Source organism: Oryctolagus cuniculus, chromosome 8, assembly GCF_964237555.1.
Source record: "Oryctolagus cuniculus chromosome 8, mOryCun1.1, whole genome shotgun sequence".
In the NCBI taxonomy this organism is placed as follows: domain Eukaryota; kingdom Metazoa; phylum Chordata; class Mammalia; order Lagomorpha; family Leporidae; genus Oryctolagus; species Oryctolagus cuniculus.
Genome location: NC_091439.1, coordinates 96,057,884 through 96,070,635, shown reverse-complemented (window position 1 = coordinate 96,070,635; position 12,752 = coordinate 96,057,884).

Below are 12,752 nucleotides of genomic sequence, written 5' to 3'. Positions count from 1 at the left end.
ATATATATACACCTTTCTTGGAGAAAAGTCTTTTCAGATACTTTGATCTTTTTTGTCTGTATCCAATATTTTTAATGAAATGATATTTCATTCTTTATAAGCACATACAAATATGGTTCTTAACATCACAAGATTTAAGCTATAAGCATCAGGTTTCAACGTAAGCTGTATCACTTTAATGTTTTGTTCATGTAAAAACAAGATCGTAAAAACAACCACATAGGAAATTGAATAATTTAATTGAGTAAGTTAAATTATTAATAAATTGAATAAATTAAATGCACAATGATTAGTGCCTGTGCTTTCCAATCTTAGAGGTTTTTGATTGGGTTATTTTTCTTCATATTGAGATCAGCTTTCTTTATGTATTCTCAATCCAAACCCCTTGTTGTATATGTGATTTGTAAATAGATTCATCAATTTTGAAGGTTGTCTGTTCACCTTCATTTTTTATCTTTTAAAATGTTCATCTGTTATAGTTTTATATGTTTATTGAATACAGTTTGCTATTTAAATTCTTGTATGCATTTCATATTGATCAAATATGTTAATTATCACAGCCATCACCTCATGCATTTACTGTTTTTTTTTTTTGTGGTGAAAACACTAAAACACCAGTTTTCCAACTGTGTTGAACTATGCAATTCCTCACAGTTAATTCCAGTCACCTTATTATGCAAGAGGACACCGGTTTATTTCTCTTATCTATGAATTGTACCCAAGCCCAAACTCTTCTGATCCTCTCCCCTTCCATTCTCTAGGTAGTATGTGGCTGTCTCTATTCTACTCTCTACTTCTATAAATTCAGCTTTTTTAGAATCCACATCAAGTTAGGCATGTGTGTCTCTGTGTGTCTGACTCACTACATTTAATATAACATCTTCCAGGTTTGTATACACTGCCCTGAAGTAAAAGAATTTCTTTATTTCTTTTCTTTCTTCTTCTTCATCTTCATTTGATTTGTTTATTATTTGTACTGCAGTAGTGTGCCATTTTTTACACTAATACTTTTTTTAAAAAATATTTATTTGAAAGGCAGACTTTTGGAGGGGAAAGACAGAGAGAGAGACACACACACACAGAGAGAGACAGAGAGAGAGAATGAATCGTCCATCTGCTGGTTTACTCCCCAGGGCTTGGTCAGATGGAAGCCAGGTATCAGGCTCTTCATCTGGTCTGCCACAAGGTTGCAGGGGCCCAAGTAGCCATCTTCGGTTGCTTGCCCAGGAGCAATAACAGGCAGCTGGATCAGAAGAGCAGCAGCTGAGACATCAACTGACGCCCATATAGGGTGCTGGCGTGCAGGCTTCAGCTTAACCTGCTGTGCCACAGTGTCAGCCCCATTCTTTATCCACTCATTAAAGGTCAGGCATTTAGTTCAACTCTGTAAGCTTTGACTTCATAAATATGATGTAGTAAACATGTAAGTGCAGATGTAGTTTTTCTTTATTGATTTCATTTTCTTTGGGTATAAAATCAGAAGTTGTATTGCTGGATTCTAGAAAAGTTCTATTTTTAACCTTTTGGAGACCTTACATACTGTTTTCCATAATGGCTGCACTAATTGAAATTCCAGTCAAGAGCTGCATAGGTGCTCCACAACCTCCTCAAGATGAATTATCTTTCATCTTTCTGATACTAAAAGTTATAAATGTAAAGAGGTTGTGCTGCAGTTTGTTTTTGACTTGGTATTTTCCTAATAATCAGTGATGTTGAGCATTTTGTCAGATTCCTATTAACCTATTTTGTCTTCCTTTGAAAAATGTCAATTAAAGATTTTCTCTGATTTTGATGTTATTTTATAATAATATTATTCAAATTTCATTCATCAGTAATAAAATTGAAAGTTAAAGATCATATTTTTTATATTTTCTATTCCCTGGAATTTTGCCTTGTTTTATGATGAGTTATCCTTTTATTGTAATTATAACTGATAGAATTAAGAAGGAGAGAATGATTCAACATGGGAAGTGGGATACATAGCAAACTCATAGAATGGCATATGCCCTCAACAGCACTCTGGGCTCAGAATCAGTCCTTAAGGCATTCAGATCTGGCTGAAGAGCCCATGAGAGTATTTCAGGCATGGAAAGCCAAGACACTCTGGCAAAAAAAAAAAAAAAAAAAAAAAAAAAAAAAAAAAAACAACAACAACAACAACAACAACAACAACACCACCTAAATGAAAGATATCTGCAAGTGAGATCCCAGTGGAAAGAACGGGCCATCAAAGAAGGAGGTACCTTTCTCTGAAGGGAGGAGAGAACTTCCAATTGGACTATGACCTTGTCTAAATAAGATCAGAGTTGGCAAACTCAAAAGGCCTCCATAGCCTTGACAACTCATGACAAGAGCCTAGGGTGATTACTGACACCATAAACAAGAGTGTCAAATTGTTAAGTCAACAGGAGCCACTGTGCACTTACTCCCCATGTAGGATCTCTATCCTTAATGTGTTGTACAATGTGAATTAATGCTATAACTAGTACTCAAAGAGTATTTTACACTTTGTGTTTCTGTGTGGGTGCATACTGTTGAAATCTTTACTTAATATATACTAAATTGATCTGTATAAAAAGAGAATTGAAAATGAATCTTGATGTGAATGGAATGGGAGAGGGAGCAGGAGATGGGAAGGGTGCTGGTGGGAGGGAAGTTATGGGGGGGGAGCCATTGTAATCCATAAACTCTACTTTGGAAATTTATATTTATTAAATAAAAAAAGAAAAGAAAAAAATAAAATTTATTGTGTCCAGCATCGTTGTATTTCTCTCTCTCTTCTTGCTCATCCTCTCTATCTCTGCCTCCCTCTCCAGCTTCTTCCCTCTCTGTCACTCTGCCTTTAGTATAAAATAAAAAAAAAATTATAGCAATAAACTACAGGTTACTGCTTCTCACTCTTTATCATATATATATTGTAAAACTAGTCCTGTAGGCTGCAGCTTGCAGTTACATTTTCATTATGATTTAATTCATGTAAGAAAGCTTTTAATTTGGTCAAGTTGTTGAATTTTTGCCCTGATGCATTTTTCTGAATATCTTACAATTAAAAATATTTTGCATATACTTTAACTCATTTTTTTCTCTGAAATATTTACCTGGATTTTAGAAAAGTAATATTTTACCATAGTTATTTTATATACCAAGATCTATTTACATTGTCCTATGTTTTTGAAATCGTGATTGAATATAGTAATATCACATAATGTAGGAATCATTACAAACATCAAAAAATGAATTAAAAAGGATATGTGATTATGTGAAGACAGTATTTATAAACATACAACAAATAATAGTGTTTCTGATACATATTTCCATTATTACATAAAATGTGATATTTGTCTTTCTGTGTCTGGCATATTTCATTTATAATAATTATTATTGATTTCATTAATTTTAAGCAAATGTCAAGAGTTCATTTGATTTTTTATGGCTGATATTCCCTTGTGTAAATATACCTCGTTTTCTTTACCCACTCATCCATTGATAGATATATAACTTGATTCCCTCTCTTTGACATTATGAATAGTGCTGCAATAAACATGAGAGTGTATGTGTGTAGCTGTCTTTTTCAAAACTTCATTTCCTTTGGATACAGTCTGCAAAATGGGATAAGTAGGTCAGATGGTAGCTCTAATTTTTTGTGTGTGCTTAGAAGAAACCCCATACTGTTTAACGTAATGCTGTACTAATTCACATCCCTACCAACAGTGTGTATTAGAGTTTCTTCAATATAGAGTATATATAGAGTTTCTTTCCATGTGCTCATAATTTATTTTACTTTTGACTTTTCAATAGTATTCATTCTAACCTGAGTGATATGATAACTAATTTGTTTTTTATTTACAGCTCATTGATGTCAGTGATATTCACAATTTTTTTGTGTGTTTTTTGGACATGGCATTTCTTCTTTTGAAAAATATTTATTCAGATTCCTTGATCATTTATTACTTGATTGTATTATTGTTGTTGACTTTCTTAAGCTCCCTATATATTACATACAATAATCCTTTATCAGAAGTGAGTTCAAAATGTTCTTTCCCATTCCATTAGTTGTCTCTTCAATCTTATGATTGTTCATTTGCAGTGCAGAAACTTTTTAACTTGAAATAACCCCATAAATCTATTTTTCTTTTGTTACTTACGATTTTGCAGTCTTACCCCCAAAAACTTGTATTCTATGCCAATGTGTTTTAGAGTATCTCCTATGGTTTTTTCTAGGAATTCCACACCTTAAATTTAGATCTTTTTTGAGTTTATTTTTATGTAGAGGGCACGGTAGCGTTTTTTCTTTGAAACTTCCACATGTGCAAATATAGTTTCACCAACACCACTTATTGAAGAGACTGTCCTTCCACCAGAAGTGGTTTTATCACCTCTGTTAAGGGTAGTTGGTTGCAGATGTGTGGATTTGTTTCCAGAGTTTGTATTCTGTCAGCTGGGCCCAGTACATACAAGAACTATGCTGTCCTGTACACAATCGCTGAGCTGAATGCCTTGAAATCTTGTATTGTGATTCCTAATGTTTTATTCCATCATTCAAGACTTCTTTGACTATTCAGGGTCTTTTGTATTTACAGAGGAACTTTAGGATTGCTTTTTCTAATGTTGTAAAAAATATTGTTGGTATCTTATTGGAGATTACATTCAATCTGCAAATAGCTTTGGGTAGTACGGAAATTTTGAAAATATTAATACTTCCAAATCATGAATGTGGAAGGTCTTTCTGTTTTATTTTTGTTTTCAGTTTTTTTCACTTGTGTTTGTAATTTTCCTTGTAGAGATCATTCATGTCTTTAGTTGAATGTATCCCAAAATATTTAATTTTCGTAGCTATTATACATGGGATTGTTCTTATAAGAGATTATATATAAATGGGATTATTCTCAGCAAAAGAAGAAAGTGCTTTGGCTATTTTGTGTATTGATTTTCTATCTTGCAACAACTTTATTCTCTGTTTTCATTTACTATAAAGGTCTTGACTTGGAACCCCTATAATGTAGAAGCAGAACTTAGCCTCTCATCTGTCTCCCTTAGCCTAACGTGTCCTGGCCTGTTCTCTACCAAAAGGAATTCACTGGATTGAAGGAGTGACACAGCTGGCTCTACAAGGTTCTAACCACTGGACTTAAGATGTCATTCGCTTCTTTCATAGCTATTTCGGCCAGTAGTTAACAGAGAGGGTTTTGGTGGAATTTCAGGTCCAGGCAGGGAAATCCCAGGTCTTGCAAAGAAGATAACTATGTCTTGGATGTAAACTCCCATCCCCCAGATCAACTGAAGTCCACCTGGCCTTCCTAAATTCCCTGAAGAGAACAGCATTGACAAACAATTAAAGGAGGTCATGAGCATCATTGACCAACCAGGAACTTGGAAATGAGCGCTCAAACACCACTCAGCCCCAATTTCATTCTACAAGAACCCTCCCCCTAGGTCCCTTGGGACCTTGGGAATTGAGCAATAACTGCCTGAGTCCTTGCTTGGTGCTTTACAAAAATAACTCTTCCATCTCCTTGATTTCCATGATTGGCTTTTTGCATGTGGCATGAGCATACCCAGATTTGGAGATTCTAGAACAACACCTCCAACTAGTTTGACGTATTGTTCAGTTCTCTAGTTTTCTTCTTTAATTTTGGTGATCAAAGAAGGAGAGCCCAGATTTCATCTTTGAGTTGGAGTAGGATTCCATTATAAATTCTCCTATGAAACTTTTCAGTACTCTTGTATTTTTCTAATCCATTTAGCATTTCCAGTCATTTGGTAGTTCTTTCAATTTCTAGGTAATTTTGCCATCACACAAAAGCCTTATGATATGCAAACTACCTACATCCTGGTCTGAATTTATGAATTGAAATAATTCTGTACATTGTTCTAATAAAACATTAAGACAAAATCTGCTAAGATTACTGAGAGGAACACAGTGCCTCTTCTCACCCAGAGACAGTGATCAGCAGGCAGAACAGACCATCGTGGGCTGAGGTCAAGTACAGGACAGCAGAGGTAGCAGTGAACTCCCCTCACCCTCACCCCCCCGCTGCCCCCACACAGGATTGTTTCCCTTACAAGGAATCCCAGCCCAGCCGCAGAACCAGGAAGTTTCCAGTGCACACCAACTGCCTATGCCATGGAAACCCCACATCTCCCAAGGCAGTTGACTGGAGTCCTGCTTTTCCTTCACTTTTCCACCCACCCCATCATCTGCTCCCAATGTTCGCTGATGCCACCTGGTGGTTTCCATCTTGGCCTTGAACATGCTTGTTGAGTTGAAGCAGGATGAAAGATCTGTTCATCTAGTCCTCAGTTGTATTCGTGCTTTTTATTTCCTGGGTCTTCTGTCACTGCTGCTATTTTAACATTAGATGGCACACTAACTCCATGCTTGCCTCAAGTTAAGGTCAGTGTGCTGGCTCTGTTCCAGTACTAACGGTTACCCTAAGGCCAAGTTTGTTACGAATCTTAGGTTTGTTGTTCAGAGTAAATTGCCACAGTAAGAGTCCTTAGGAGAGAATCCATTCCAGCTTGGTTTTAACCTATGGCTGGGGCCCAGATGCTTTGTCACACTTTTACTAGTATGCAGTCATTAGCTGTGGGACCTCATTGTGGTGGGGCCAGCATTTGGCTCCAAAGCAGTGACTTGCCTGTACCTCCCTCCTTTCATCTTTGAGGACAGTGACTATTTATTGTGCTGCCTGGGTTTGAAGGAGGGATGAAGTGTGCACAGTCCCATGAACACTGCTGTTGTCAAAATGCTGGGTCATCTTAACCCTCTCATTTGCTCTCTACTCCACATGGGTTAGCTCAGTGAACCTCCTGAAACCAAGACAGCTGCTTCCTCTGTCTATCACCTGAGACCACTGTAGCCAACCACAGGTGCTGTGACCTGGAACACAAATCCTTCTCATCAGAGCTAGGGGTTTCTGCCCAGTGCCAGCTTGGGTCTAGCAACTCCATCCAGACACTAATGCAGGGATAGGTGCTGCTGCGTTATGCTCAGTGTTGTATTTCACTCTGGCAGGCTGATACTCAATTTCAAGACAAAATCATGAATTTCTTTCCATCTTGGAACCTCGGTGTCCAGAGAAGGCTGGAAGATTCCCCAGTTCCATGCTGCCCGGCTTGGGGGACATCGTGGAGGCAGATCCTTGGCCCCCAAGTCTAATGCTGAACAGGATCGCCACTGAATCTCGCAGTCGCAAGCCCCAGCATGGTCCTGAGGATATGCCCAGTGACCACTAAAGGGGCCAGATTTGTGCAGGCTGGAATCGGAGTCTATCCCAGTGAGGTTACTTCTGGGAGGGTCTAGAGGCTCCATCTATTGTCACTGGACTGGAAGCAAGAATCACAGCTCTCAACCCAGTATTTGTTTTCAGGGTGGTGGGCCTGACAGGCTGGTACTTGAATTTTCTTGCCACACCAAGAGAGAGGAACTCCTTCCATGCCACACTGTTTGTGATTGGGAGAGATGGGAATGTAGAAAAATCCTTCCTACCTTCTTCAGTGTATTTTTTGTTTGCTTTGCTAAAGCCAGGTACTCTGTCAACCCAATTTTCCTTAGCCAATTTTTCCTTTTATTGCTTCTGCCTCCGGTGTCCTATGCAAAAGAAAAAAAAAAAAAAAAAAAAAAAAAAAAAAAAAAAAGAATTGCCTACATTAATGTCTTTCTCCATTGCTTCTATGTTTTAATGTTTTCTAATTTCCGCTGTAGAAGTCTTTCACATCCTTGATTAAATTTATCCCAAGGCATTTTGATTTTTGTAGCTATTTTGAATGTGGTTGATCTTATCAATTCATTTTTATACAGAACCAAGAGAGAGGAACTTCTCCCATGCCACACTGTTTGTGACTCGGAGAGATGGGAATGTAGACAATACCTTCCTACCTTTTTCAGTGTATTTTGTTTGTTTGCTTTGCTAAAGCCAGGTACCCTGTCTCACCCAATTTTCCTTAGCTCTTCTGGAGGTACTTTGTTCTTGAAATCGACATTTCCTTAGGTAGTAAATCTCTTAGGAGGAAGTCTTACCGTCACATCTTGCATTGTTCTTTTTCCATTTAATTTTTGAGGCATTTCTCCAAATGTCATATCCTTCAGGTTATACAGTGGAAATATGGACGTGTGATAATTACGGGAAAATCGATCACATACTTGAAGATGAGATGACGGACTCCACAGTTCGTGCTCTGGATTTGCATCTTGTTTCTGCATCTTAAATACCGCAGCTACGAAAACCACTGATCCCAGTCACACTGCTATTCTGCCTTCTCCTTCACCTCCTGCTTCTCTCCCTGCTGCCCCTACCACTGTCCCCTATTGTAAAGGGGAAGTCTTTCCAGGATGGGGTTTTACTGCATAGACTTTTCATTAGTCTTACGTTAGCTTTTGTACCTTTGGAAGTTACCATATCTAACCCCAATAAAATCCTTTAGAAGTAGATTTGGATGTTAACCTTTGAATAAGCTCTTGGTTTTATATTGCTGTCAGTGAGAAGGCCAACAAAAGTAATCTCTTAACTGGTTACTTAATATGGAGTAAAGAATGATTGCTGGGGCCAGCATTTTGCCTAGTAGATAAGAAGTCACTTAGGACACCCACATACCGTATTTTAAATGATTAAGTAATGTAAGATATTTCTATTTCTCCAGAAATTATCTTATGAATAATTACTGTAAGCAATGATTCTATACATAGGATATTTTCTTTATATACAGTTTTATTTGACCATGATAAGAAGCCAATGGCTACATATATCTTTAATAATATTAATACATTTGGTCTTTGGGTATTTTGCCAAATGTGTATTTCTATTAAAACAATACAATTTACTATGAATCTAGGAATTAATGGAAAAGCAAGCATGACGAAGAGATGTACACCATGTCAAAAAGCATAATAGGACAATATTTCCAAAACTGATTCGAGTTCAATTTAGGTTTCTACAACTTAGTAACCACAGTGTTTAAAACTCATTATCTCAAGTGAACTACTACTCATCTTCTTGTCCTCTTCTTGCTCATCTTCTGTGCCAGTTCAAGTGACACTGTCACTCCCTCTTTATGCAACTAAAGAAATATTTCAAGAACCTAATCATATTGCATTAAACTTCCGTTTTCTTACCTGTGATTTTGCACCTGGTCGTTACAGACTTTGCAAGATGAGTCCACTCAAAACTCATGCAGATGCTTAAGTTATAATGCCTTAAAACTAATTGTTGATCAAGAATGGACACTTCCCCTAATGATGGCCTTGATAGGACCCATGTGAAATATTTGGGTTACAATAGGCGTGCCTGTGGAGAGTGTTTGGTGTGAGAAATTTAAGAATTTTTGAGTTCAAATTCTGTCTGTCTTCTCTTTTTCCTTCCTGGCGCATGTTGACCATTGCTTTCACACCTGTTATCATAAGCCGCCACAGCAATTCAGACTATGGGTCTGATTGATCCTGTAACTTCCATTGTAAGATTGTAAACCTTGCTCCCCTCATAAAGCAGATCTTTGAATTTTAGTTAATGTAACAAAAAGCAGACTAACACAGAGGTGAAAGCTGTACAGATCTATAGCCTAACAATTGATCTCAGAATAGTTATTGTTTTTGAAGCCTTTAATTATATACCAGATTCATAGTCACAGCACATGGAAGTAGACAAAGAGGATCTTTTAAGAGGCACATACTAGTACAGGAATAATATCTTGCTTACTAATTCTTTCAGAAGTTATATTAATTTAAAATGTGTTAGATTCCCCTTCTCCTAAGACATATCTTATTTGCTGATAGAAATCCATGATGAATGTGAACTAAAATGTTGTTTTCAGGTACAAGTAGAATGTAGTTTTAGATCTTCATTCCACAGGCAGTGGACACTTTCCCTGTGCTCATTCTATGAGGCAGCTAAGATGTCAACACCCAGAGCTCTAAGAGCTTCACTGAGGTGGCCTATTTCCTTGGGCCAAGACAGAAAACTTGTGCTCTGTTATGGTAAATGATCTCTGATGTTCTCTAAGATGTGAATCTTGGAGCTCCAGGGAGAAATACTTTCACTGTTCAAGTAAAAACAAGGGCATACTGAATTTCGCTGCAAATATTGCTGCAATGTCACGTATGCAATGTTCAGGAAATGTTTTTCTTTTAAGCTAAAACACCCCTAGAGCACATCAAACCTCACAATAAAGTTTTAGCATTTTATTTGCTAACTCAATTTCCAGACCTCAATCATCTGTTTTTAAACAAATCTACTGGATATCTCCTCTATAAAAGTGTGCTTTTACATATAGTTTTGCTCTATTGGAAAATCAATTCTTACATGATGTGAAATTATATGTAACATGTGTGGCACATGTCAGCCAATTAGTGCAGTTATAGTAGAAGAAAAAGAGGGGAAGAATATAAATGTAAATTAAATTGTGCTAGAGACTTTTTAAGTGTTTGAGCTGTATTAAGAGTATTTTTTCAAAAAACACAATATAAGAGTATAAGGTTGGACTAATTATTTATTTTTTTGATAGAGTTAGTTAGCGAGAGAGACAGAGAGAAAGGTCTTCTTCTCATTGTTTCACCCCAAAAATGGCCACTTTGGCCAGAGCTATGCTGATCCAACACCAGGAGCCAGGTGCCTCCTCCTGGTCTCCCATGCGGGTACAGGGGCCCAAGCACATGAGCCATCCTCTACTGCCTTCCTGGGCCACAGCAGAGAGCCTGACTGGAAGAGGAGCAACTGGGCTAGAACACAGCTCCCATATGGGTTGCTGGTGCTCCAGGAGGAGGATTAACCAAGTGAGCCGTGGCACTAGCCCCAAGGTTGGACTATTTAAAACAACAGGCCTTGCCATATTTATGAACATTTCCATTTAGGTTTCCATAGTCTGTTTCCTGAACTTTTTCAAAGCATCCTACTTTTTCCTCCTTTCCAATTTGTCACACTATAATTCAACTCAGTGACTACATTTTTGAGTTTGGCTTTGGAAAGGAAAGCTGACTCTATCTCTTCCTTGTGAGAATCTATTCTTTTTTATTACGCTTATTATTTTCTTTATCCAGTCATCAGTAGATGGATATCTGGGTAGATTCCATATCTTAGCTATTGTGAATTGAACTGCAATAAACATAGGGATACAAATAACTTTCATAAACTGATTTCATTTCATCTGCCGGAAGTGAGATAGGTCATATAGTAGATCTATTTTCAGATACTTAAGGAATATCCATTCTGTTTTCTACAATGGTTTTACTAGTTTACATTTCCAACAACAGTAGATTAGGGTAAATTTTTCCCCACCTCCTCACTTGCGTTTTTCAATTTTGGATGACAGCCATTCTAACTAGGATAAGGTGATACTTCTAAATGGTTTTGCTTTGCATTTTCATAGTAGCTAGTGATCCTGAGCATTTTTTATGTTTGTTGCCATTTGTATTTCATTCATGGAAATTTGTTCGTTCATATCCTTTTGTCACTTCTTAATTGGATTTTTGTTTAGTTGTAGTTGAGTTTCTTGAGCTTTTTATGCATCCTGGATATCAATCCTTTAGCAGTTGCTTAAATTGGAAATATTTTGCTCATTCTGTTGGTTGCTATTTTGCTGTTTTGAGTGTTGCCTTTGTAGTGCAGAACCTTCTTAGCTTGATGTAATCCCATTTGTCTATATTTTTTTAATTACATGTGCTTCTGGGATATTTTCTAAGAAGTCTTTGCCTATGCCAATTTTTACAGTTTCACTTTAGTACTTTGGTGATATCATGTTGTAGATTTAGATCCTTGATCCATTTTGAGTTGATTTTTTCTGTGAGGTATGAGAAAGGGATTTTGTTTCATACTTCTGCATGTGGAAATCCAGTTTTCCCACTACCATTTGTTGAAGACACTGTCCTTTCTTCAGCTATTGATTTCAATTCATTTGTCAAAGATTAATTTGTTGTAGCTGCATGAATTAACTTCTGTGTTTCTATTCTATTGGTGGGTATGTACATTTTTGTGCCAGTATCAAGCTGTTTTGATTTTAATAATCCTATATTATACCTTGAAGTTTGGTATTGTGATACCTCCTGTTTCATTTCTGATGTTTGAAATTGCTTTAGCTATTCAAAGTCTCTTGCATTTCCAGTTGAATTTTACCATCTTTTTTTTCTTATATTTGAGTAGAATGTCCTTGGTATTTTGATAGGGATCTCTTAGATTCTATAAATTGCTTTCAGTATTATTGATATTTTGATTACATTGATTCTTCCAATCCATGAACATAAAATATTATTCTATTTCTTTGTGTCTTCTATTTCATTCTTTATTGTTTTTTTATATTTTTGTCATAGAGATTTTTCACCTCCTTAGGTAAATTTGTTTCAAGTTATGGAAGGCTATTGTAGCTATTTTCAATGTTGCTGGACCTACAAGTTCTTTCTTAGCCATGGCAGTGTCTGTGTATAGAAAGTCTGCTTTTTGTTTGTTGATTTTATATCCTAAAATTTGACAAACTCTCTTAGGAGTTCCAGTAGTGTCTTAGTGGAATCTTGGTTCCCACGTATATAGAATGATGTCATATTTTGACTTATTTCTTTCTAATTTGTACCCTTTTGATTTCTTTTTCTTGCCCATGATTCTGGTAACACTTCCAGAAGTACACTAATTAGCAATGGTGGAAGTGGGCATCCATATATGGTTATGGATCTTAGTGGACATGCTTGAAACATTTCCCCACTCAGTATGATGCTGGCAGTGGATTTGTCACATAGGGCCTTGGTTGTGTTTAGGAATGTTCCTTCTATATCT